Genomic DNA, 26,809 nt, shown 5'->3' on the forward strand with positions numbered 1-26,809 from the left:
TCTTGAAAAAGAGTTCTCTAATCTCAGTGGGTAATCTGGTTAAACAAAGGTTAAATTAAATAAATAATACACAGTCAGACCTCTATGCAGTTTTATGGAGAGAGACACATCAGAAAACATTGCTTTGGCTGTCATCGAGACATTTATGAAAATGTGAATTGAAAATAATAATTTTCACATTTATGCCCTCATGCTGCTGATAGCTGAGGCTGGAGGCGTTATGTTTTTGGGCTGTCTGTCAGTCTTTCTCTACATCTACATGTTCATCCATTTCCATCCCTATTATTGTGAGAGAAGAATCATCTTTGATTGATTTTCTTTAAACTGTACGCAAATGTTCACTCTTACTCAGAGATAAACTTTGGAGATAGGTCAAGATGATTAGGCCTCATGTTTATCCCTAGTATGTAAGCACAACATCCCATGGAAGCTTTGAAAATGTTCTTTCTCATTTTGCACTAATTTCCTCTACAACTTAAGGATGAACTGAGTCTTTTTTTTTTTTTTTTTAAGTTCATGAGTTTTCAGTAAGCAGCAGCCATTTCTGTTAAAGGCAGTTAAAAGGGATTAAGGAATATGCGAGTGAACTTTCTCCATGAGCTCTATACTGCAGAAGCTATTCGGAAAATCTGAGTAATTCTAATGGAACTTTCTTTTTGCTTCAGGCTCCTAAACAGCTTCCAGTTTGACATGAATGGGACTGTGGTACTTATATATAGATGACATTCATTGAGTTATGCTTGCCGCTATTTTAGCCTGGAGCTTCCTTTAGCACAGCTTTTACTGACATTGACTCAGCACTGGTGGCAAGTCATTAGACTTCTCTGGAGCTGGTTTGAGACCTTAGAGTGATTTTCATGCATGAAAGTGTGACTTTCATCTTAAACAGACTTGATAAATGGAGGAGCATTATTTAAGAGTCCCTGCTTCATGTTTTAAACACACCCATGCAATGTAAGCATGCCACAAGTCCGCTTTATGGCCCTGTTTAAATTCACATGAGGGATATGTTTTGTTAAATTGGATACCAAGTTATCCTCTAAGAGGCTGGATAGCTCAGTGGGTTACAAAGCTGACTTTGGTCCAGGAAATCGACAGTTTGAATCCTGGTTAGTAATCCCAGTTTGGGCCTTTGTTTTATAGCAGATCACGTCAGCTGACGGTAGTGCTGCAAAATGTGTTTATAGAGTGCAGTTGCTCACTGGACAATATGGGTTGGTTGCAATTACATGATCCAAAATGCATGGGCTCAGGAAGTCAGGGGCCATCAATAGGACTGAATAGGACTGGAGAAAATTTTGGGACTTTTTTTTTTTTTTTTTACGACAGTTTATATGATTTACCCACCGTAGAGACTATCAAAATCACAAATAATTTTCTAGCACCAGATGAAGAGAAACAAGAGTCTTGGCTGGAGGTTGTTGAGATGTACATCTGCTGATGAAGCCTGGGTAAGATCGATTTAATGTGCTAAACTTTGGCAGAACTGTACTGAATCAAACTGGACCACTTGTAACACCAATTGTGTAAAGACGAGTGACTCGTCCAGGCTAGATGGAAGCTTTTTTACATTCCTGCTTGCTGCCATTTGTCTGTGACTTTTTACAAAAATGTTCTTTATTTTTTGCCTGACTTTTGCTCTACTTTCAGGACACAAAAGTACAAATGCTTGGCATAGGTGTAAACAGCTCAAACATGTCCTTTTTGGTAGCATTTCTCTATGTAGAAATTACTACTTGCTCCCAAGGGGAGTTCTCCACTGCTGCGTGACAACATCTGCAAATAATCTATTAACAATTTGCGATTGGGATTATGATATTATACATAAATGGTATCATGAGTATCTACTCGTTTGGTTATCAATGAAAAAGCAGAAAATAATGGTAGTTTTGAAGTCTAAGTGTATAATTTCAGCCTTTTATGCAGTTAGGCAATTTCCCAGTCTGACATCACGATTGCACTTGTGCTCTGATTTACTGTGCTGCACTTGTTGAAGTGGTGATCTTTGATGTGTGCAAGTAATCATGTCTACAACCAATCCAATCCAGATGAAGACGTCACAGACCATCTCTGTATGTAGTCTGAGCCATCAGATAGCAAACCCTTTCCAGCATGCATTCAGGTGCATCCACTCAAAGCCCTGATATCCAAATGTGTACATTTGATACAGATCCTTGATAATGCATTGTTTAAACAGGATGTTAGTCTGTTGGGAACAGGTGTGACAAGCTGCTTTTCTTAACTTTCTGTTTGCCTCCAAAGCTTGCAGGTTTTACACCTTCCAGACTAACCTGCTACACTCTAAGCTTTCTCTGAATAGAACATGCTTCGGAGCAAGCGGAGGCCCAGGACAACCTTGTAACATGACAAAGGAGGGCAAACAGACACAGTGATTCTTACTCCTCTCAAAGGCTTCTGTTGGGGTAGCACGTTCCTGAGGCCCTCCATTGTTCCCTCTATTAACTCAGGCTGAAATGTCTGTTTGTCTGGAGCAGCCCTAACCCAACAGGCTTGGATCCTTCGAGGTTTTTTGTTTGTCTCAGATTTGTCATGGTGACAGCTTCTGTGAAGATCATGTGTGGCAGGCGGGTGTAGCTCAGGTGTACGACGTCAACCATGTGTTTGCAGTGATCTTAGGTGCTCTTTCAAGCGTGTACACTCTCAAGCTGGCCAGGCTCGAGCAAGCACATGAAGGGACATGACAGAGGAAGCTGATCTGGTTGAATATTAGGCTTGTGGGATCATAATCTGTCCTACCTGAAAGTGGATTAGAAAGTTCCTTTTTTTTTGTTGAATTATACCTTTCAACTTAGGACCCCTTTCTCTCTGCTGTGTTTGCATTGGAATACATACAGCGGCCTATTTGTCTAGTCACAGGAGCAGCCTGGAAGCGGCTGCCAACCGGGCCCTGCAGTTTGTGTGCTGTTTCTCTCAGCTGGTGTGGATGATGATAACAAAGGAAATAAATTAAAAAGCACTAAAGCGTTTGCGGTCAGGAGATAGAAAAGCTAGACATACTTTACAGCAAATAGGAGGGGCAAGGTAGAAGCTGAGGCTGCAGGATATGAATAGGTGTTTATATATATCTGTGTGTATCTGAGTGTGTTACAAAGCTGTGTTTATGAAGCACAGAGCTGGGAACTAAGTGTTTGGCCCTCCAGGTGTGTGCCGGTGGTTGTTGGGGCTTGTGAGGCCCACTGCGGAGGTGGCTACGTGACAGCGGTAATGATAGGCTGTGGCGGGTGAAGACATGAGTGTGTGTGTTGCTGCAGGCGAGAGTTAGCTTGGCTCCTGATGACATAGACACACAAGCTGTGCTCACAGTCAACAATGTTCCTTATATCAGACTTCACATCCCACGCAGCGAGAGCAATTAGACACATGACATCAGGACAAGTGAGCACTCGCTACGAGTCTAGGGTCAGATAATCCTCAAGCAGCCAGCTCCTTCTTAAATACAGGCTCTTACACAAGGTCACGCATGGGTCAAGTTCAGGTTGGGCTGTGATATTGCAAAGAAGGTCAAGTGTCCCTGCAGTTCTGATTGTCCTGATGACTTAGCAATCTTTGGCACCCTTAGGAATGTGCATGTTAAATAGGGATGAAGACTGTCAATTTTTATTGATATGAATACCCTTAGCTGTACTCCACATTAATCTGAATCCTTATCAATTCTAATATTGATTTTTTTTCATCAGAAACTGAATTTTCATTATTTGAATGTGACTGACCCATTTTAAGAGGATCACGAATGTGTGCATTGAACCAAAATATGCAATAAGTCTATGGTGTGCTTTTATTTTGAAGGATATGTCCCGTTGCGTTGTTCCATCACATCTTTTGTTCCATTCCAAGTTCAAATTGCCCCATTCTTTCATTAAAATGTTTAGTTAAGGGGCCCAGATTGCTTAGTGGTTAGGTTGTGCCCAATGTACACATGTGGCCCAGGTTCAAGCCTGGCCTGTCGTTTCTAACTCTATTTTTATTAAATGCATCAAACTGTACTTGCCAAGGAATATAGCGTTGTACAGCAGACACTGTTGCATCATTTGCCACTCCTAGATTTACAGCATGCTGCCTCCTTAGATCACCCCTCACCCCTTTCATTCAGTGTAACTGGATAGTCTCCCACTGTGAGGTGTACACGGGAAAAACTGACTCAGGAAGATTTCAAGCAGCCATCTGCCAGAAATTTCCCAGGTATTTTTGATTGGGAGTCAAATTGGCTACCTGATAGGCACTATTCAAATAACAAGTAACTTCATCATCTGTTAACCTTTAGCTTAATTCCAAATTGATTTTTCATTGAATCTCTGCACTCACTTTAGTTAAGTCATGGCATTGTGTGTTTTTGGGTTGCCCTGCCATCGATCCATGTGGATCTGTTCGTCCAGGCCATCCTCATGAATGAATTATCTGTTAAAGACTTTGATGGATGTCCTTCAAGCTTTGCACAAAAGTTTTCCCTGGCCTAGGGATGAACTGGTAAGATTTTAGAAATCATAGGTTAAAGGTCAAGGTCATCAGGCCTCATGTCCATCCCTTGCTTTCAAGGCTACTTTTGTGAATGTGTCTTCTGAATGCTCTGGGAGATTTTCTTCAAACTCTGCACATATTGCTGGCATTGGGCCAAAACCTCATATCTCTGTTTTTAACGATCTAATTTTATTTTTTCATAAATCAGTGCTTTTGGTCATCCTTTAGATCTGTCAGTGGGTTTTTACTCATTTTAATGCAATAGAAAGTATCAGAGGGATGCTGCCTCTGACCTTTAGTGGTAAATTAATTTTGAAATACGTTTTTTTTTTTCATTCCCTGAAAAGTGGAGATTTTGTAGATAGGAGGTTTTGACCTGATGCCAGTGTTATGTTGGTCCTGACAAGGATGTACTGATTACAGTTTTGGAAGGTACAGGTCAAAGGTCAAGGTTGTGTGCATCTCTCACTTGTGAACATGACATCTCCAGAGAGCTTTGAGAGACTTTCTTCAAACACAGATGTCCTCTAAGGCTTAAGGATAAATTGATCTGATTTTTGAGGTCAGAGGTCAAGGTCATGGGGTTCATGTCCATCCATTGATTGTAAGCATAACATCTGAAGAAGGCTAAGAGGAATTTTTTCAAACTTTGCACATACGTTCCATCTCACTCGCTTTTGGTTTTTACACTTGCAACACAGAAAACACCCTAGCCCTTCTATTTGATCTATCATTGTACTCTCACTATCATGCATATATTTGAAAACATGGTTATTCTAGATTGGAAGCATAAAGCTAAAAGATTTTTTTTTTTTTAATTGTGATGAATCTCAGCAGCTCTATAGTTAATTACAGTTAATTGCAATCTTTTTAATCACATTTTTTATTCCTCTACTTTGCATTAAATCTGTTTTTTTGTGTAATCCAGATTGTTTTGTCTACTGTCTTAAATTGTTTAGATGCTTTATAGCTTCTTTATATAAATAATATAAGATTTAACATCAAAGTAACCTAGGAAAAGGGATCTTGTTATGGATTGAAACGAACTAAAGGGATTAGTAAAATCTGCAGGGAGGAACTGCTTTGACTTAACCAAAGGTTTTGAAAAAGGGAAAATAAATCATGCATTTACTCATGCTTAAAAAATTGTTTAGACTAACTGTGGACTTCAATTAATTATGATTAATGTGATTAATGTTGGCATCCCTACAACAAAACATATATAAAACACACACAGAGACAAAAACCAACAAACACCAACAGCAATGGCTGGAAAACAGGGCAGTCTCACTTAATAAACGGCTTCGTCCCAAAGAATTTTGATTCTAGTCCCACTGGGTTAAAGGAATAATATGTAGAACATCTGATTAGATTCTGGGAACTTCCTTTCCTCAAAACTAAAAGAATGCAGATGCTAAAATAAGTCTCTCATTTTTGACAGGAGCATACCTGGTGCTCATTTAATGGGCTCTTCCTCACACTACCCTCTCCTGTCATTTACAGTAATGTGCAAAGATAATGGTGTTGTTTGACAAAGAATCTCATTGTTGTGGCTTGAAGCAAGGCCTTACCCCTCAAGGAAACAGAACTTTCTGCGGCTAGCCTCCCGGTACAACAAAGCTCTCTAGAGGACCTTCTAGTGCCGGGGCATTCCACAATGGTCTCACCACTTCAGCCGCATCCGTTCGCCCAATTGGGCGCTCCTCTCTTCTATGAAAACCGCGACATTTACAAACACACACATAGAAAAGAAGACAGTTAGGAGGGGAGACAACAGGCGGGCTATTGTCTTGTCTTACGCAGGACAGACTCAGAACTACTCATGTCTGCATGTCTGATCTTAAAGTATGAGCTTTGGTTTTGTGTAAGACGGTTGCTGCTGCTTTATGTCAAGGATTTTTTTTTTTTCACCGTATCAGCTACCATCGAAGCTTTTAGAGGTAAGACATATGTGAGTTATGACGCAGGAGGAAACAAATGACTTTTCAAGAGTCCTGAGTAGTTCTCAGAATGGCTGCTTTTCACATACCATCCTCTGGATCAACGCAATAAAAACTTAATCCATGACACATGAATAGTGGGCGACTGCTTCTTAGGTTTGGTTGCTTTTGTCCACAGAAGATCAGACGCTATTGTCAGGTGCGTTTGTGTAAATCCTTGTGAGATTATTTTTCTATTACATCTTGTATTCTGAATTGAACCCTAATGGGGCTGAGCTCAAAGAAGTGAAGAGGATATTTCCTGCTGTCTCAAGGCTTAGAGTCAGTTCAAAGCCTTCCAACTGTTGACAGCAGCTGGTCTTCTTGAGAGCTCTGAATTTATCCTACTGTATAAACTACTGCTTTTGTCAAAGCCCAACAATACAATACTATATTTCCTGCCATGCACTGTAGAAGAAAGCTTTACGATTTAGATAGTATTAAGCCATCTGGAGAGATATCAAAGCTCCCCTCATCCATCTCTGACTCTTGTTTTTTTCTTGGGTTCATTTCTTTTCCAGTCCAAGAGACGGCAGTACCCGGAGGCAGTGTCAGTACTTATAGTTGTGATTTTGTTGGCAGAGGAACAATGGTTTAGTTTAGGCAGTACATTCCTGATTATTTACACACTGTGGTATGGCAGAGGATTAGCGAGCACCGTGGCTTTCTGATTCTTCTGCACCCGGCTCGTGAGCAACACCTGGGCGCATCCATGACAACAGGCATCACAATGAGCAGCGATTTCGCCACTAACCGGTTTGACAGAGAGTCAGTGGCCATGCTTGAGAAAGGAGGGTCATTTCAGAAAGGAAGCTGGGAGTGCTCGCCTCACATCCCAAAAAGGAAGAGTCAAGTGAGACGTTGCAGAAGTGCAGAGCTGCTGTGGAGTAACATTTTCTGCTCCTGAATGTGCAAACCCCAATTCCACAGAAGCTGAGATGTTGTGTAAAATATAAAGAAACAAAACAGAATTCAGTCATTTGCAAGTCTTTTGCAACCTATATTAAATTTTATAAGACACAAATACAAGATATTTAATTTGCAGACTTATACAGTTTAAGAATTCTGAATTTGGCACTAGCAGCGTGTTCCAAAAAAGGTTGGGACAGGGGCAAGAAAAGACTGGGAAAGTTGTGAAATGCTCAAAGAACACCTGTAATGTTCCACAGGTTAACTGGTAACAGGAGATGGTACCATGACTTGGTATACGGGGAGCTCTCCTGAAAGGCTCAGTTGTTTATAATCACCAATAGCATTAGCAGTACTGTGGTGGTGCCTGCAAAAGAGGGTTTAGTCTTAATGTATATAGTCTATAATGGGCGCAAGGGTTAGCACTGCTGCCTCACAGCAAGAAGGTTTGCTTCCCGATCAGGGCCTTTCTGTGCGGAGTTTGCATGTTCTCCCCATGCATATGTGGGTTCTCTCTGGCTCCCTCCCACCACCAAAAACATGCTCATTAGGTTAATTGGTGACTTTAAATTCGCTGTATGTATGGATGTGAGCATGCCTGGTTGTCACACCAGTCCAGGGTGTACCCCGCCTCTCTCCCAGTGACAGCTGGGATAGGCTCCAGCCCCCTGCAACCCCATAAAAGCAGTATAAAAATGGATGGATGTATATACTTTGTATCAGCCTTTACATAACTTCAGTATGCTGGAGCCCAATTTGAGTCCTGAGAATTGTTTTAGGCCCACCAAAACCATTCTACTGTCATAACATGACACTCAAATGTTTCCTTTTATATAAAGAGGAAATTTTAATGCAAATGCTTTCTTTCAGATACATTAACTTTATTAGCAAAGTATTTGTGGAGTCATTAGGTGACTCCACTATTCAATTAATAACAATTAGTAATCTATTGCCATTTATTTGGTTTTAATAAGGCATCTGCAAAGTCAATTATGTTTTCTTTTCTGATACTTGTTTCTTGGACATACCTTTTAGCCCAGCAAACTCTTCCCAAGTAGCATATATGTCTCCAAAGTCACTGGTATATTCTTAAAAATGGGAGGTGAGAGGCATAGTAGAATATTGAACAAAGTCTCACCAGTTAATCCAACACCTATTGATCCAAGACACTTCTGGATAGAATTTATGGCTGTGCTTTGTTACTTCTTAAACTTAAAATAAGAGCATGCAATCAAGTATTTTATGATAGTTTAAAATGTGCCACATATATTTTTTTAATTTATGTGATTTTTAGTTATTGTAAATGACCTCAAAAGCCAGCATCTAAAATACTTTGGGGTGTATTAATGCCCATTGCATGTGTCATTTACACGTCTGTGGAGGCACCATTAATACTGAGGGATACTTAGAGGTTTTGGAGCTAAAGAAATGCTTCTATTCTGACATCATCTTTCTCTGTCCCTGCTTTTATCAGCAAAACAATGCTCAGCGAGTTACAACAGCTTGGTTTTGTAAAAGAGTAGAAGTAACAGACTGGCCAGCATGCAGTCTAGACCTGTCCCCTATTTAAAATATAAGGCAAATTAGGAAGTGCAATATGTGACACTTCGCTGTCAACTTTTAGATGTATATCAAGCAACCATGGGAAAGAATTCTACTTTCAATACTTCGACAATTACTCTCTTCAGTTCTCAGACACAGATGAAGTGTTTTTATAAGTAAAGTCAATTGAACAAGGTGGTAAATGCTACTGTTCCAACCATCTTTGGAACCTGATGCAGGAATCATATTTTTAATGAGAATACATATTTCAACAGAAAAAATCCCACAACAATAAAGGTTGTTTGTTTAGCCATTAAAATATCCTGTCTTCCTGTATCTTGTTATGTAGAGGTTGAAACATACTTGCAAATCACTGTTTTCTATTTATATTCTCATTTTACAGTGCTCCAGCTCTTTTGGAGTTGTGGTTTATAAATAAAAACATGTCATTTTGCAGCTTTCCACTGGATGAGTCTTAAAACTGTAGTTTATAGTCTCTGTAAGAGGAGCTGGTCCCATTCTAACAGCCCTGATTACCTGTGTCCGTCTCACCCACATGTGGTCTGTGGTGAGATGGCCCGATAGCTGGGACTGAGGCAGCATTGTTAGCCAACCAGCAGTTCTGCTGAGGGTCTCCTAATGACCTGTTCTTCAATCTTATCAGCAGGAGCCCACAGGACCCATATCAAGCATCCTGGTAAAGACTTCCACTGACATCATGGCCTCTCGGGTCTACCCCAGTTGTATTTTTTTCTTTGCATACCTACCTGCTTTCCCAAGCATTACGAATTTGACACCATGTATTGACTTGCATCCATTATATTTGACTCCACTCCAATAAAATGTTGTAGGGGCGCTGGTTTGTAGATTGGGTGATCCATGTGGAGGCTGCAGTTCTTGTTGAATTGGTCAGACTTGACTCCCAAATATGAGGCTGTGTGGTGCTTTTTTTTGGCTGCTCTCTCTTGCTTTTCAAAGAAGAGCAAAATCTCAAAAACTCTTAAAATGTCTTAAAGAACTGTTGTGCAAGAATTAGGGTTCAGTCAGGACCACTCGTCAAACATTTAACCATTTTATTGCAAAATAAATCCACAGTTTTACTTGCTGAGAAGATGCTCCCTGGGAGCTCATGTATGGATAGACACATTTATGACAGTGCGTATCGAATACAATAAAATGAGTTGCAAAAAAAGCAATTAATCTATAGTAGCGTGAATCTGAATATGAGGGTGCGACCAGCTTTAAAAAGGAGGCAGCTGGGGTGGAGGAGGTTGAGCTTTGCCAGAAGCAGCAGTGTGGTGCATTAGCATTTATGCAAGCAGGGATTAGTGAGAAGTGCATCATCTTTGGTTACACTGCATAGTACCAATGACAAACTATATTTGGAAGGTCATAGGTCAAGGCCCACCACTGTATTTTCAGTCTTTTATATCTCGTTTCAGCATATGACCACCAGGCGGGTGTTCTACTTCTACCATTGCACATCTGCAACCCTCTGGCTGTCTCACATGTTGCTCTCACATGTGAGTCTTGACATTATTAATCTGACAGCTGTGATGCTGAACTGAATCTAAACAGCCAAGTCTGATTGTATCAGAGGGCTTACAATCCATTTTGACATGACATAAATTAATTTTATTTTAATTTGAAAGAGCATTCCTTGTACCAGCGTAGTCCTGACATTTCCCTGTTATATTTGGCCAAGAACACCCACTTTTGATTGACAAGTGCAATCTGTCATCACATCATTCTCATAAACACAGATTTAGAGAAGTAGTTTACATACCATTTAGCACAGTCCACGGGAAATGTAATGCTCTAGAGCAGCTGCTGTGATGTCATGTTTGAATTATTCATGGTAAGCCTCATTGCAGAATTCCATTTAGTCCTTAGCTAGAACTGGAATTGAAAAGTTGGTTCATTTGTGCAGCTTCTATCCTTTCCTGATACGACCACCTGTCGAAATGAAGACAGCGTGTCCACATAAAGTTACTGTCAATGTTTTCCAGAGGTCACTATTGTCTACAGTAGAAACTTTATCTCCAAGTTCTCAAACTGTGTTACCAACCAGCACTGATAAGTATGGTATTTAGGCCATTTGTCTACACTGTCATGAGCAATCAGAACTGATATTGCTTGGCAGGCCAGACAGCTGACAAATATGCCGAATGGGGGAAAACCCAACAATTTGGAGCCCATTTGAGTCAGTGAATGTTTCCAACCAGCTCACTGTTAGCTCACCTGGTGAGTATGAATAATGATGTCTCATAAGGATTTCACAGATTACAATTCTTACTAATGGCCTTACTCTTTAACCTGGATTTGTACAGTCATCCAAAAAAACTGCCAAGTACTGGTTTAGGAGATTCTATTCCTTTGAAAAAGAATACATGGTCACTCAATAATTTGTCTGTATAATCATGATTAACTGTTAATTTTGTAGCTTTATAAATGTGTTTTGAAATCAAAAGATTGTGCATTGCTTTCATAGTTGAATAAATGAAGATAATCAGCTATAGCAAGTGTTCAAGTCAGTCACCTTCGACTGCAAGAGTGGGGTTTGATCCCTATAGCTCTTGCAGTCATCTGTATGAGTGAATTGCTTTACCCCAAAATCCACATACTCCACCTGTGCTGCCTAGACCAGTGATGAGTAACCTTTCACACTGGAAACACTGCACAGCGACACACAAACAGCAGATTATTTTGCCTTTCTGGGGTTAATTTTACATTCATTTTGACATAATTCCATATTTTTTTGCCTCTGTGAGTACATTAGGAAGTTAAAAGGATGACATCTGCAATAAAAGGAGCGTGGCTTCTTGTAAAATTTTTGGTTTTCCACCTCAAAAGTTAAATTTTCTCCAGAGTTTGTGCTACAGGATTAGATGTACTGTTCATATAGTAATGATTTTAGCAATGATTTAAGATCCATGCATGGTGTTATATTTTGAAGTTGGATCATTTGCATGTTTTTCTTGCTGGATCAATCTGCTGCACATGGAATTATATGGTTCAGCAGTAGCCAGCACTGATAAGAGGCCTGGCACATATCTAAAGTAAAGTGAGGTGGCACCTCTGGGACCTGTCAGAGATGGTGGAGCAGAGTGGACAGAAAGTGACGGATTTGCTCTGCACCTGCACTTTGTCAGCAGATTGCAGCGCAGGTGGAGTATGTGGAAATTGGAGGTTTGACTTTCGGCAGTAATATTTATTCCTTTTATAATTAAAAAAACAATGTAATATCTAATTTCCCAAATTTTCTCCTGATTAAGACCTTGAATTATACTTTTATCGAAACGTCATGGCTGGCTATGACTCAGTGGTAGAGTTACAATGTCACTTTTTCAATGTCACTTTTCCAAAGCAACATACATCTGAAACATCTGAGGTTTTCATGGGGATAAGTACCTCACATTGGGTACTACACTGGATGCTGATTGTGCCCAGACTGGGATTTCAACCCCTTATCTCATGCACCAAAGTCAGCGACGTAAGTGTCCACATAGTCCACCTGCAAAGTGTTTCATCTGTGCCATGCCCTCCAGAGCAAATTGCTCCCTTTCTAGTCATTTTTTGTGTTTCCAAATTAAGTATGCACCACAGTTCATCTCTTACACAATCGTTACACTCTGCTCAAGATATGCACCAAGTCTATTCTTAAAAGAGTCTTTTTTCAACATGTGTGAATGAAGAGCATGTAGTTGATTTCAAAATAAATCACCAGGTACAGACTGTTAATCATTTATCTCACTGATAAATAAACACTACACCCAGACAGACAGCAATTTACCAGAGCATCAACCTTGGACAGGCAAATTAACTAGGGCTGTCAAGATTATTCACATCATTTGCGTTTGAATAAGATCCAAATTTAATGCATTATTATTCATTTTTTAAATTGCAATGGTCTCATGTTTTATTGTCCCTTTCACCACACTGTGGTTAAGCCACTGTGGCGACAGTGATGTAAAAACAGCCCCTTGGTGGTCTCATTTCACCTTAAAAACCTCACAGAAAGCTCAGTGGACAAGTCAGTCATCTGCCATTCATGTGTGTTATAAACTACCTTTTTATTGCTAGCCTGTTTTTTTTTTCAATCCATATCAAGTTCTTTCTTCTGTGAAGTTCATGGCATAATCTTCAGTTTACCTGTAAAAGCAGGTCTGCATCTGAACAGAAAGTCGGTTACCCTTAGTTGGAAAAATCCAGAATGACACAAAAACAGATTTAAATGCAAAAAAGTTGATTTTTTGAAGGGCATGAAAAGGATAGGATTACTTGCAATTAAGTACAGAAATTCTAGGATTAATCTGGATTAATAGTTTATCCATTTGACAGACAAAAAAATACATTTTGTTGGCATTTTTTCCTCTTAATTACCTGTGAACTAGTGATGTCTTGATTCATCTGCTCTGTGTACAGATGAGCTGTGATTTGCTTTAGAATTAGACCCAGTGGGTGAGGACAGGAGTGGCACAGAGAGAATGCTGTGGACACAAATCCTGTGGGAATTTTCAGTCAGTTGTCTTCTAAGTTGATGGTCAGTAAATGCCGTAAATGAATGATTTTGTTATGCAGTGTAATAAAGCACTTTGAGTAGTCATAAGACTAGAAAAAGCTCAAATCCTTTCAATGTTTAATCAGATCCACTAATAAAATCATTAAATCCTTACTTTTATCAGCTTGCTTATTTTCCCAGTATAACCTACTGAAGTGAAGGTAGGGAAATGCCAAAGACTGGTCATGCCAGAATAGCAGCAACAACAGAAGGAATTCTAAACCCTCCAAAAATAGACAAATAAACCGTCCAAAGAATTCAAACGCTGAAGGGGTCATCTGAGAGTAAGCGTGGGCGGCTGCTGAAAATAGAAGGTAAATTGTGAAAGAAAAACAAACACAGAATGTTCTTCCTGATAGCTTAGATGTCAAGGAGATGTCATTTAACTAGAAATGAAGTGCTGGAGCAGGGTGCAGTGGAAACCAGACCGAGCCTGTTTCAAGAGCCCTCTTGCTCACAACAAGTGGTTTTGTTTGGCACTGTCCCTTTGTTGACACTGTCAGGTTCTCATGCCTATTAGGTTGCTGTCGACAAATGGGCACCGTGATGACATGCTCCTGCACAATGCCATCGGCTGGCACGATGTCATTGTCAAATTATCACCTGCTCGGTTGAGTGGAAACCACTGAAGTACATGCATATGCTTTAATTATTGCATTTGAGTGTAAAAATGATCAATAACTGACATAGATGTATTGCTTAGTCATGGTTTCCGAGTAAGTCTTTCTCATGGATTTCATATACTTTCTGTGTGGGTGTTATTCTTTGTAACTGAGGGTTTGGAATTGGTCTTTTAGCCTTGTCATGCTTATGAGGAAGTACTATCTGTTTTTTTTTCTCTCGATGGCTCATCCATGTGCTGGCACTGTAGCAGAAGGCCTCATGGAAACTGAATTCCCCTGCCAGTAATGAAGTGCGTTACGAGTTTTTACCGTGATCTTATGGTGCGAGGCAGCGTGGGAAGTTTGGTGAACTTCCTGACCCCACGCACCACCGCAGCACATTGACCCTCATCACGTGACAAAGGAATGCTCCGCGTCTTTTGTTTTAACATCCCCGGCACTCATGGAGTTGAGAGCCGTTTTGCATACTATAGAATGATCACTAGCTTGGCATTTTACCTCCCCTTTCTCCTCTAGTGTTATTCCTAAACAGGATTTGCGGGCAGCTCTCTCCCGCATCTTTTAAATCACTTCAAACGCTACTGAAGCCTTTTTAACCCAAAGCAGGCACCCAATCTAATGGCATCATTCGGGCCTGCACACATCCACAGAATCAACCCCTTTTTTTTCTACGCTAAAGGTTTTGTGAACAGGCGAAAACAAAAGGCCGGCCCAGTGAAGCGCATCTCTGAATAGAGGGGCCCCTTTCATGGCTGTTTATGAGCACCCCTCTTCAAAAACACACATACAAATCACATCCAGTTCTCCCAGTGGCTCCTCTGATAGCAGGATGATGGCAGGCAGAGCAGGGGAGGTGGCTGGAATCTCATGGTGCCTCTCGTTCCCTTTTCATACGTTCCAGTTGATGGATTTCCACCCACTGTCACCCCAGCTTTACTACCAGATACATTGGTTTGTTGTGATGGGCTGAATCACATGTTACATAAGAGAAAGGGAGGCATCTTTGATGAAAACATCATGAAAATGTTTGACAGAATGGGTGCTGGACAGAAGGCAGAGAAAGCATGCTGTTTGAGTGTTGTCTTTTCAGTTTCAAAATAAAAGAACTTGCCTATTATGTCTGTTTTTGTCTCTTATGACAAGTAAAATGTCTAAAAGTTTGGCTATAAAACTAATTAAGTTGGAAAAGTTTATTTTCTATTTTAGGGATTGAAATGAGACAAAAATATTACAGCTGGACGGTTGAACTTTCAAAATCCATATTTTTTCACTGTGAAAAACAAGCAAAGATTAGGTAGATGTGATTTAGTGTCAGTATTTTCCTGGTATATTTTAAATAGTAAAATGTTTAGTGTACATTAGGATGTAATAAAATTCATTAAAAGGAAATAATTGTTTTGGTTTGAATATTAAAATATAGTGACATTTGATGGACTAAAACTGCACTGAAATGTTTCTGAATTTATTGGACAAAATCTAGTCCACAGCTTTTAAGAGTGAAACGACTGATATGTAAGGAAGCCCATTTGTGCCACTGAACAAAGAAAATGTGATACTTCGGCAATTCTTGAAAAAAAAAATAATCCTGAGTCATAATTTTGAGATAAAAAGTCATCTAATAATTTTGACTTTTTAAATCATAATTATTACTTTTTATATCATTAATTTGACTTTTTATCTCATTATTATGCATTTTTATCTCATAATTTTGGCATTTTATCTCATCATTATGGCTTTTAATCTCATATTTCAGACTTTTTATCTCATCATTATGCCTTTTTTTTTATCTCATTATTATGCATTTTATCTAATATTTATGACTTTAATCTCCTAATTGTGACTTTTTATCTCATAATTCTGACTTTTTTTTCCCATTATTATGCCTTTTATCTCATAAATTTGACTTTTTATTGCATAATAATGACTTATGATTCTTATGTTTTATAAATTTCCTAACTTTTAATCCTTTTTTTAAGTAGCTGAAATGGGCTTCCATAAATATGCTACCAAAACTAAGAGGTATTTTACCCTAAAGACTGAGACTAAGGGGCATATCCACTATAAGATAGTACATCTTTTTGCTGTAAAAATTGCCAAAAATATAGCGTTTTATCCACAGAGCACAGGCAAAGGGGATATCAATGCCAACTGCACAAAACACATGCAAACTGCTCAGCTGAGCAGACAGCACCCTGTCTAGTATACATGTATGTAAATGAGGTTTAGGAGGAGGAATATTCAAAACAATGTGCAAAAATGCTCCACCCAGATACAAATCAACCTCAGTACAGATAATAATCCACAAAGGTCAGCAATAACTGCCACGGACAGTAAAAGTAGGGCAATTTAACACCAAATGAAAGCAGGTATTAAAATCAGCAGTTTCTCTTGTGCCATTTTGCTTTTCCTTCCTCCCCTTCCCACCTCAGCCAGTTGTAACTGTGCATCCCTATATATACTTTTCATCAACAACAATGTGCTGTGGAACTGGCAGGAAGTCAGCATGAGTCACTTCAGAATAAAACCTAAGCTTAAAAAAGGTGGTGAGGTTGAAATGGCTTATGATATTTGACAGTATGAGGTCATACTTTAGAGCTGCACGCATTAGACATCACACACATATTTATCAGACACCTTTAAAAAAATCAGCTCTTAGAAAAAGATTACAGACAGGCTCGTCCTTTTTATGGTGTATAAAGAGGAATTTTATATATATATGATTTATAATTTTTTGTCTGTTTACTAAAACTGTTTGTCTTGAAATTGTTTATGCTTCTGTATAGGGGTGTGATAAGTTCTCATGCTATGAGATCTCCTGAGTACAAGACCCCGTGAGATTTCTTGTTGAGATCAATTATGATGTTTATGGAGGGTGAGGGGCCTGAACATATCTTCATCATCAAAGGGAGAAAAAGTTTGGGTGCTGCTGGCTTATGATGCGGCTTATTTGGATGTGTTACAGTTGGAAAGAGCTGCTGCAACCCCACACTCAGGTGTGTGAACTATATTGTGTTTCCTTCTTTTCATTACATCTCCTTTCCCCTGCCACATCTTTCTGTTGATTTACTGAAGTAAAAGCACTTTTTTCAGTTACTTTTCTTTAATAACTTGTATGCAATCTCTTCTAGTCTGCATGCTTGTCGATCTGTTGTAACAGGAACTTTTGGACTTAAATCACAAAACCTTTCAAAATGATTTATTAAAGGGTTTCCTCATACGAAGGCACTGTTTTTGGCTTTTTAAAATGTCCTCTTATTTTTTTCCCCTTTTTTTCACTGTTAAATCAACATTGTGCTGTCAAAATGAATGATTAATACTGATGCAAACCATTCAAGCCCAGAGGTGTCCTGAGGTGTGACTTTGGTGGTGTGGTTTCCACAGCTTAGGTACAAATGTTTGGCATCTACCACACCTTTGAAAAAACCTTGTGAATTTTGGATGAAAAGCTGAATCTATTTATAGATGATCAAAAAATACCCTTAAAACCCCTACATGACGAAAATAGAAACATTTCCTCGAGTGCATGTTCTTGTTTTAAATCGTAATTAATTCTTGTTGGTTTTTAAAAAGCTCCACTGGGACTACTGGGAGTAACCAGCTGCAAACTGAATTGTCATAAGCATGAGTCTCTATTAGCCCACACATGCTCATGTAGAGCTGAGAGAGACAGAGAACTTACTCCCATGCAAACGTGTGACTGCATGCCTCCATCCCTGGGTCAGATATGAAGGTCAGAAAGCTGACAACCTGTAAACAAATTGCAAGTCATCCCAGCATGAAGTCGATGTTCCAGTAACTACCTCATCTGCTCTGTGTCATTTCTTGTTCAACAGGTAGGGTTTGATGGACAGGAGGAATGCAGGCTGGGAGATTTGTTTTGTAATGGCAGTCCATTCTTTTGGTGTACTTAAGCAAACAGAGCGGCGCTATGTCCTGTTTTTTACGGGTTTCACACGTCACTGTTCAAACTCTCAAACAGGCTGGTCCCTAAGAGTACATGGAGGAGAGCAAACACAGCTCTAATACTTCACCACTCTGACCTTCTGCTAACTCCATACGCTCAGAGACAGACACATGCACACCTTTCTCTAATGCAGCCACAGAATGCAGAGCTAGAGTGTGTTTTTGATCATTTTTGTACAAACCTCTATTTCAAAAAAGTAGGAATGTTGCCTTTAATGCAGGTATTAAAAAAGAACACAGTGATTTGTGAATCCTTTATAACCTATTTGTGGTCAGTTTTAAAGAGATAAAGTTTAGACTTGATTGTTATTTTGGAAACAAACACACATCCTGAATTTGATGCCTTCGTCATGTTCTTGAAAAATTTGGGCAGGGACAAGAAAAGGCTGGTAAAGTTATGGCATACTCAAAAACATCTGGGACATTCAACAGGTAAAGAAGTTAATTGGTAACAGGTGATCTTACCATGATTTGATATAAAAGGAGAACTCCTACAGCTGGTCAGTTAATCAAAATGTTATTAAATCCCAAAATGTCCTACTGCAGTTTTCAAGTTGCAGAAGATGCAATATTTCTCTGACCTGAATTGTGTCTCAGAATACCAGTTTAAAACATTTTTGGCAGCAGAGATGTTATGCGCTTCACCAGTGCTTCCCAAAGTGTGGGTTGGGGCCCACTGGTGGGACCCAAAGGTACTGTAGGTGGGCTGCGGGAGGTCATATGCAATAAGTAAAAATCACAGAAATAAAAAAAAAAGTCCCATTTTAAATTATCACAAAGGCCTTGACTACATGTGACTTTCAGTCTCAGAAGTTGCAAAACAGGCAGAAGTTTGAACTCATATCACTTTGACTGGTGTTAGGTTAACTGGGGACACTGCTTAACATTCTACTGTTCCACTCACTTTTCTGATTTTGAGATTTTTTCTTTGTCTTCAGGGATTTCAGGGAATTTGTTTTGGAAACAACAGCCAAGTCCCCCTAACTAACGATGAAAAGAAATATCAAGATTGTTATCAATGCTGAGAGCAAAAGTCAGCATCTGTAATGGTGTTTGGGTGTATTAGTGCCCATGGCATGGGCCACTTGTACATCTGTGAATGTACTGTTAATTCTGAGAGATAGATATGGATTTTGGAGCAATATTTTCTTTCATTCAGATATCATCTTTTGCAGGGATGGCTTTTTTAAAACAAGACAATACAGTCATATTCTGTACAACAGCATGGCTTCACAGTAATAAAGTGCTGGTATTAGACTAGCCTGCATGCAGTACAGACCTGTCTCCCATTGAAAATGTATGGTGAATTATAAAGTTTCAAATACGACACTGCAATTTTGAGAAACTTGAGATGTCCATCAAGCAAGAATGGAAAAGAATTCCACTATCAGAACAGAATAGAACTTCAAAAATGAGTGTCTGCAGTCCCCAGATTTTTACAGTGTTGCTAGAAGAGAAGGTGATGCAACTGTGGTAAATGCTCCTGTGCCAACGTTTTTGAACATTATGCAGGCATGAGACTCAAAATATGTTAACAGTTGATGACAATCAATAAATTTGTGCTAAATTGGATTAAATGGGTTGAAAAGGATTTCAGATTAATGTACACACAGCCAATCACAGCTCTTTTTCTTAACACAGTGGTGCCCTTAAATATGATGAACATCTCACTAACCCCTGCTTGCATTTATGCTGATGCACCATGCTGCTGCTGTTCCTGCTGGCAAAAGCTTAACCTCCTCCACCCCAGCCTCCTCCTTTATAGCATAAATTTGTTGCACCCTCATTCAGATTCATGCTACCACGGATAAATTGCTTTTGAACCAATTTTACAGAGCCTTTTCTGCCAAGTAAAACAGCATATTTATCTTGCAAAAAAAAAAAAAAAAAGACCTGAATGAAATAAGGCTAAAGTGTGTAGATATTGTTGACACAACCACGCATATTCCCTCGTGTTCCTTCTTAGAATTAAAAAGATGGCTATCATGGGGATCTACAGGACTTGCTGAAACTGACACTATAAAGCTCTGTTTAGTTTTTGACTCCAGTTTTTCAAGATATTCAAGAATATAAATCTCTTTTAATTGTCCTTAATGAATGACTTTTCCATTGTCCACACCTGATTGTTTTTAATGCAACACAGGGCTCATAAACATGGGCGTTGGGTGCTATATGTCAGGTTTAAAGACCATACAAGCGCCCCATTTTGGACTCCGTGTGCCGTCCTAATTGAGTGCTACTTTAATGCGTGTGGGTCAAATGCACGGAAAAACTGTGGGAATTCTGTGGGAAAGTTTGAAGGCTCATAAAATGATGGATATTCAAGTGCTCCCTTAATTCCAACAAAATGTATTGAAACACTACAATGTCTATTTTTATTAATGGCATGGAAAAATGTAGAGGAAACGTGTAGTGCTCCCTAGTCGGTGTGCAGAAGTGAGCTGATTTAGTTTATGTAAGCATGTGTGAAGTAGCTGGGTGCGTATTTGTCTGGACTTGTGTGAGTCTTTACCAAGCTCCCTGCCATGCCGAACATGGAGGAACCAAACAACACCTACTGCTTCTATAGATCCCTCTCTCTTTACTGTTCCTTCTTTTTCCGCTTGTTTTAAATCTGTTGAAGATATACGAGGCATTCCTTTGTGGTTGTGTAACGTGATTTGAGGCGGACAGAGAGAGAGAAAGGGAGGGAGAGGTTTTGTCCTGCTGGGTTTTGTGTCCTACTGTGCACTCATATTTCTCTGCTTGGGCAGCAGGCTTGTCGTTGGCCTCCTCAGCTCTTTTCGTCATGCGTGGCCTACCTTAATCTCTCTTGTGTACTGTAAACCGCCCCTAATAACCCTGAACACGATTAAAGCAAACATGCTAATAACACCCTCACTCATTATCAACTCACACAAGGAAAATGAGCAGTTAGAATTTACCTTTGTCATCATATAATTATGGCTCACAAATTAGCTAACAGACAAGACAGCCTGCTTATCTGCTGCCATGTAAATCAGATAAAAGATACAAAATAACATATTTGGATTGCCTGTGAATTAATTACAAGAATAAAGGCATTAAAATAGTCAAAAGTTAGGGGATCTGCTGCACCAGTGAGAGTGAGGAGCAGGATGCATGTTGGGTGTTGCTCTAGAGGGTGCTGTTTACTGAAGAAACCTCCCTTCATGCTGGCTCCGCTCACTAAATCTCCTGCCTCCTCAAAAACAAAAAAAACATTCCATAGGTGTTAATAACCTTAAATATTTCCTGCTCGAATCTTTGATTTATGTCTAAGCAAGATGTTTTTTTTTGCTGATGAGACTGGATCCAACACTCCAGGGGAATATCAGACAAATCATATGAAATTTAATTAATTATCCAGCAATTTTCTAAAGAATTTGTGGTATTGTGCTCCGAGGCGTCTTGGACGTGACATTAGCCCACTGTAATCCCCCTCCCTGCATGTCACCTGTAGCTTCCACCCCGCACACACTAAAACATACAAACGCCCGCAGATGTTTACACAAGTTTCACACAGCCGACAATAGCAGATGATGAGCTGTCAGTCAGACCACCTCCAATGGAGAAGAATGCGTCCGAGGCGATGGTTACACCTGTGGTTCCCCGCGGCGGTATTGCAGGGTGTAATCCTTAACATCGCTTGTGTTTATGCTTGTGTTTTAGTTACAGCCCTGATACTCACATGCTTTAGAGCTTAGATGGGACTTCTGCTTCGCTTACTCCTCAGCCTGGCCCCGGAGACATCCTCCACATGCAGCCTGCCACACACAGGCTCGTCATCGGCATCACAGGAAACAAACACAGTAGCGTCGACATGTGTCACGTCTTTGCTACACTTACTCAGGGTCTAAAGTGAAGTTTTGCTCTGTCTCACAGAGGCTGGCAAGTCAAAAAAAAATGTACTGGCCTAAATACTCTGACACAGGGGTAGAAAGTCCCTGCAATTATTTTGGTGAATTTAGAAGTAATTTGATGTATAGATATATATGTTAAATATGTATGATATTTTGCTTTATATTTCTATAATTGATGCTTGATTCATGTCATGTCTGAGTGGTATAGTATTTTTTGTGTCAGTGGATTAAATGGCAGCTTAGTTTAGCAACATTGCATTATAGCATCACTATACAAAACACACTACACTAATAATTTATGCTGTTTTTTAAAGTATGTAAGCCCTAGCAGCTGCAGAAGCTGCAACAATAATGGACACTTAAAGGAATAATATGAAGATTTTTCATACTGAAATGTCTCAATTTATTTTAAAAACATACATATAATAAAACTATTAATTCAAATATTTCCCACTGTTTTCGCAGCCTGAGCAATTCTTAATTTTTATATTTGCATTGGGATGTGTCCTGCCCACCATGACAGACTAAGACTAGAGGTTGAACAATAATAGGACTGACTGATTATTGGGACAGATATTTGGAATTTGGCTGATCATCAGAATCGGCATTTTTATTTGCCGATAATCGATAAAGTTAATTAATCAAATAGTGCACTGGCTTTATTTTTCTTTTTCCATCATCTCAACAAAATCTGATTGGCTAGATGTCACATGAGTACCAGCCAATCAACACTTGAGCCTGGGTGCCACTGACACAGTGAGTGTATGGACTCATTTCCTGTTTTCCTGCTTCTACTGTGTTGCTTTGTGCCTTGTCTCATGTTGATAGAGCTTAGGCTGTTTTAAGAGAACAACACTTAAAAGGCAGTATATAAAAAGAACATTTATCTTTTGCAGGATTGGTCAGAAAGGTATAAAATGTAGGGCTTTACTTAAGAATACACCCATTTCTGCAGGCAGCACTGCACCCCTGTCCATGCAGAGTCATGGAAAAGTGGCCATCAAGTCAGAGTTTGTTTTCTACTAATGGAAGAAACCACTTTTGCCACCCTACCTCAATTATTTTTTTGTGCAAAATGTGTTTTTACATGAGTTGGAAAAAAGAAATGGTGGGCACTGATTTTTGTATCTTGATAAGATTAAAAGGCCTCCATTTTTCAACTGACAAAACAGAGATTATCTGCAAAAATGTATTCAAACAGTGATTTTTAAATAGTGATTAGATAGTGAAACAACTTGAACTTAAGAGGGAATTCTCTTCATGATTTAATAAGAAAACCAGACCAAAATTCACAAAATTAGTTTTTGTATGTGGTTGATTTTAATGCCTGTAACTACTCCTGTGGGGTTGCGTTCAGATGATAAAAGTTATTGTAAGCTCTTTTTTTTTTTTTTTCGAACTTTCCGTGCAAATATTCTGAGTGAGTCTAATCAAGGAATGCAGGATGAGGTTTTTGACAGGAAGCTCTACCTGCAAATGTGCATGGTGTTTTCAGGGCAGTAAAATAAATACTGCTTTATCCATAATGAGTGAACAAACCAAAAAGTTTCCCACAAGAGTTTTGGACTCTTGCTTAGTTCCAATTTTAGAATGTGCAAAAAGTATTGCTTTTTTTGGTCAATTTGGACCTGGACTGCCGAGATAGAATCATTTACAGGAATCATTAAATTCAAGCTGCTTCCTTATATACTCTGAGTATTTGAGGAGGTCTGTTTTTGTTGTTTTATATGGTTTGTATTTCGTCACAAGTGACGCCGGCTGTACCGCTGAGGTCATGATGGAGGGAGGAGAAACTTCCAGTGCCAGTGACTGAACTCACTTTTATTTTAGCAAATATGCTAAATTTAGAAGTGAGCCACAGCCAGAAGTTCGTCCCAAACTCCCTGAATGACACACCTTTCGAGAAGTGACTCCAGACATCTGCTATTTTTATCATCATCTTGCTTTCTCCCCCTTGTTTTTGTTCCCTTTTTCTCCTTCTCCTCTTCTGACAGGCCGACTATAAATGATGCAGACCTGTTTTTCATTTGTGAGATTTGTTGGGTGGATTATTTTAGAGAGGATCTTAATTCCCACAAAAGGAAGTCCTTGCTTCGGGAGTGTTTTTGAAAACACTGCGCTCTGACGTTAGTGGCAGTAGGGAACCAGTAACAGGTCCTCTCTACTTACACACCCTACTTCTACTGCTTCCAGAGGTCTGAAGTAATGGTTGCATTTCAACCCCTTCAAAGTAAAATAGGCAGTTGGATAATGGGATTTGGTTTGCCACTCTGGGGAGGAAACCATGCAGTGACAGTGCATAAAGCTCCATGTGACAGCTTTTTCTCACAGGCACAGAGCTTACACTACATAAAGTCTCGCCTAATAATTACAGTATTGAAGCTTTGTGGTTCTTCTGTATTATGTGACTTTATAGAGATCCACCCTTCTCTCATCTGTTATTTCTCTGTGATACTGTTGAGTGTCGCTGTACTCCACCATAGAATATCCAGTGATTGGAGCCTGGTCCTGTGGGTTCAGGCTTTGAATCATTTTCCACTTGTACCTCATATTACATCTTCTGACATTGCTGTACCTAAATGAACCCAGCTGAACAAACGGAGAGTGAAGAGTTAAGCAGATATAGAAATGAAACACTCTATAGCTTATGACCTTTTTCCTCTTTTTATCTTTTCACAGTGAGTGATTCCAAATTCTGGGATTGAGATGTCAACTGTATATAACTTCCCAGGTCTCTTTCGGTGAGTATAATTTTGTAAAAAAATAAATAAGTCCCGCTTTTCTTGTGGTGCATCAGTGCCAAGACTAGGGCTTGCATCATCAAGTCTGTTTGTCCTACAGCTCTTGGCTTACTTTATTTGCATACAATCTGTTGCATTGCACATTTAAAGAGCTAAAGACCTCCATGCAAAAAAAAAAACAATCCAATTGTTTGTGTCCCTCCAAAATATAGTGAAGTGCTCTCCATTAGCATCAGTCTTGGTGCTTTTCTTTCCTAAAAGGCTCTCCATTACCTTGGATTTTTAAAGAATGCTGAAACTTGGCTTTAAGCTTTTAACATGTGTGATTTGCAATTGATTGGTTGATTTTTTTATTTTGACCATTAGAAAGTTTTCCAACTCTTTCATGGCTTGGTTCAACTTGGACAAGGCAAATATAGCAGCCCACAGTGTCGCAGAGCACTATGGGAATTACCCCATTCCCCCTAACGCTAAACTGATATACAAGCACAGAGCAGTTAATCTCAATACAATCAGCTCTTAGCTGACTTCACTGCCTTCACTGAAAAATAAAACCTTGCTAAATGCTGCATTTTTTTTTTAAATTTTGAGGTAAATTTGTCAAATCTAGCAGCCACTGTTGCCTATACTTCATTTAAAACACCATAACAGACTAAGTGTATGTGAGCCAGAAAACACACTTAATGTCCCTTTGCTTCTGGTTCAGAGCCAGGCAGCTGCTCTGGCCATAGTTCACCATAAGTTCAGGGGACAGGCTTATTGCTGGAGTACTTGCCTATTTTTCACTTAAACCAGATGAGCAGGAACAAACATCTTACCTGCTGAAGGTGTGTTTAAATCCATATTTCACTTGTTGTTAGTCCTAGAGGATTAAAAGAAGCACACTGTGGCTTTGTCTCTCTCAAAGCAGCAACAGTTCCATCCCTCCTGTTTGTTAGTAACACTATGCTAAAGTCTAGTAAAGTATGGTAGACCCAGTCTATTCCTGCCAAGTCTGTCACAATTAAGGTCTCAGATGCTAATCATCATTGAAGACTTTTGTTTTGAAGTACAACATCAAGAAATTGAGTGTTTTAGCAGCAATTTAACAACAAAGACCTTCTGTTTTTCTATGACCGAAAGAGAAACATAACCTCACATAACTCAGAAAAGGGGATAGAAGGAATATCTGAACTGTTAAATGCAGTGTAAGAAAACAAAACTGAGACTCTCTTCTTTAAACTGTATGCCTCCATTCAGGTTGTAACTTTGCTTTGTCACATTCAACCGACATGCCCACACATTCCTAGAGCCGATTTTACTGCCAAAGTAGTGTTTGGTTGGGGCTTTGTTGTACCTAAGGCAGATAGCCATGACTGCTGCTGGTGTAGCACTTAGTTCAGATTTAGTTAGAACTTTTGGTGGAGAAGATGGTTTCACTCTCCCGATAAGCCTCGGTATGAGTTTTATCCAACAACTAGCTCCATCGCCGCCTGCCTGCCAAACTCAGATTATTCCCACAGCTACTCATGCAACTACCTCATTTTGTCTTGTTGCTACGATTGGCCCATTATGAATGTGACGGACAGAATGTTCGTCCAATCACCTTCCAAAAGTCGTTTCTTGGACACTGATGCTCCTTAATTCCTTTCTTAAGGCCCTGTCTGACTTAGCACCTTTCTCAATCTTAACCCTTTGTTTGCCTTATATAATTTGCATTATTATCCATGCTCTAACTGCTTATACAACAGACCCATCTTTACTAGAAGACAGACAGAAATTCCTGTATTATTCATGTTGTACGTTATTAAAGAGATTTATCTATTCCTTTATTTTCCACTATCTTGGCTTCTCTTGACATAGCAGATGGCTCTTAACCAGTTATTCTGATTTTTCTTAAGATTTCTTGCTGTTAAGGGAGGACTTTCTTGCCACTGTGCTTGCTCATAGTTGCTCATCTCTGGGTCTGTGTAAATATTATGACACAGAGTTTCATGTAACCCCTCACCCCCCCGATAAGTTTGATCAGAATTTTGCTAAAACTTGCTAATTTATCTCAAAAACAGAACTTAAAGGTACACTTAGATGATGCTGTGCAAAGCCACGATCATCAACAGTCCTCGTTTTGTGACTGTGCTTTTTGCCCTCGGCGCTAACTGTACTCAGCCCCTCTCCA

The 26,809-nt window shown here is 39.4% G+C and overlaps 1 long non-coding RNA gene across 1 annotated transcript in view; it reads left to right on the top strand.

Moving 5' to 3' along the window:
* Window positions 1-26,809, top strand: part of LOC121503517 — a 103,298-nt gene that overhangs the window by 44,798 nt on the left and 31,691 nt on the right. Inside the window, exon 2 of the long non-coding RNA XR_005991373.1 lies at window positions 24,593-24,654. This is a non-coding gene — a long non-coding RNA (uncharacterized LOC121503517). The remainder of the gene's footprint in view (window positions 1-24,592; window positions 24,655-26,809) is intronic.

Source organism: Cheilinus undulatus, linkage group 21, assembly GCF_018320785.1.
Source record: "Cheilinus undulatus linkage group 21, ASM1832078v1, whole genome shotgun sequence".
NCBI lineage: Eukaryota > Metazoa > Chordata > Actinopteri > Labriformes > Labridae > Cheilinus > Cheilinus undulatus.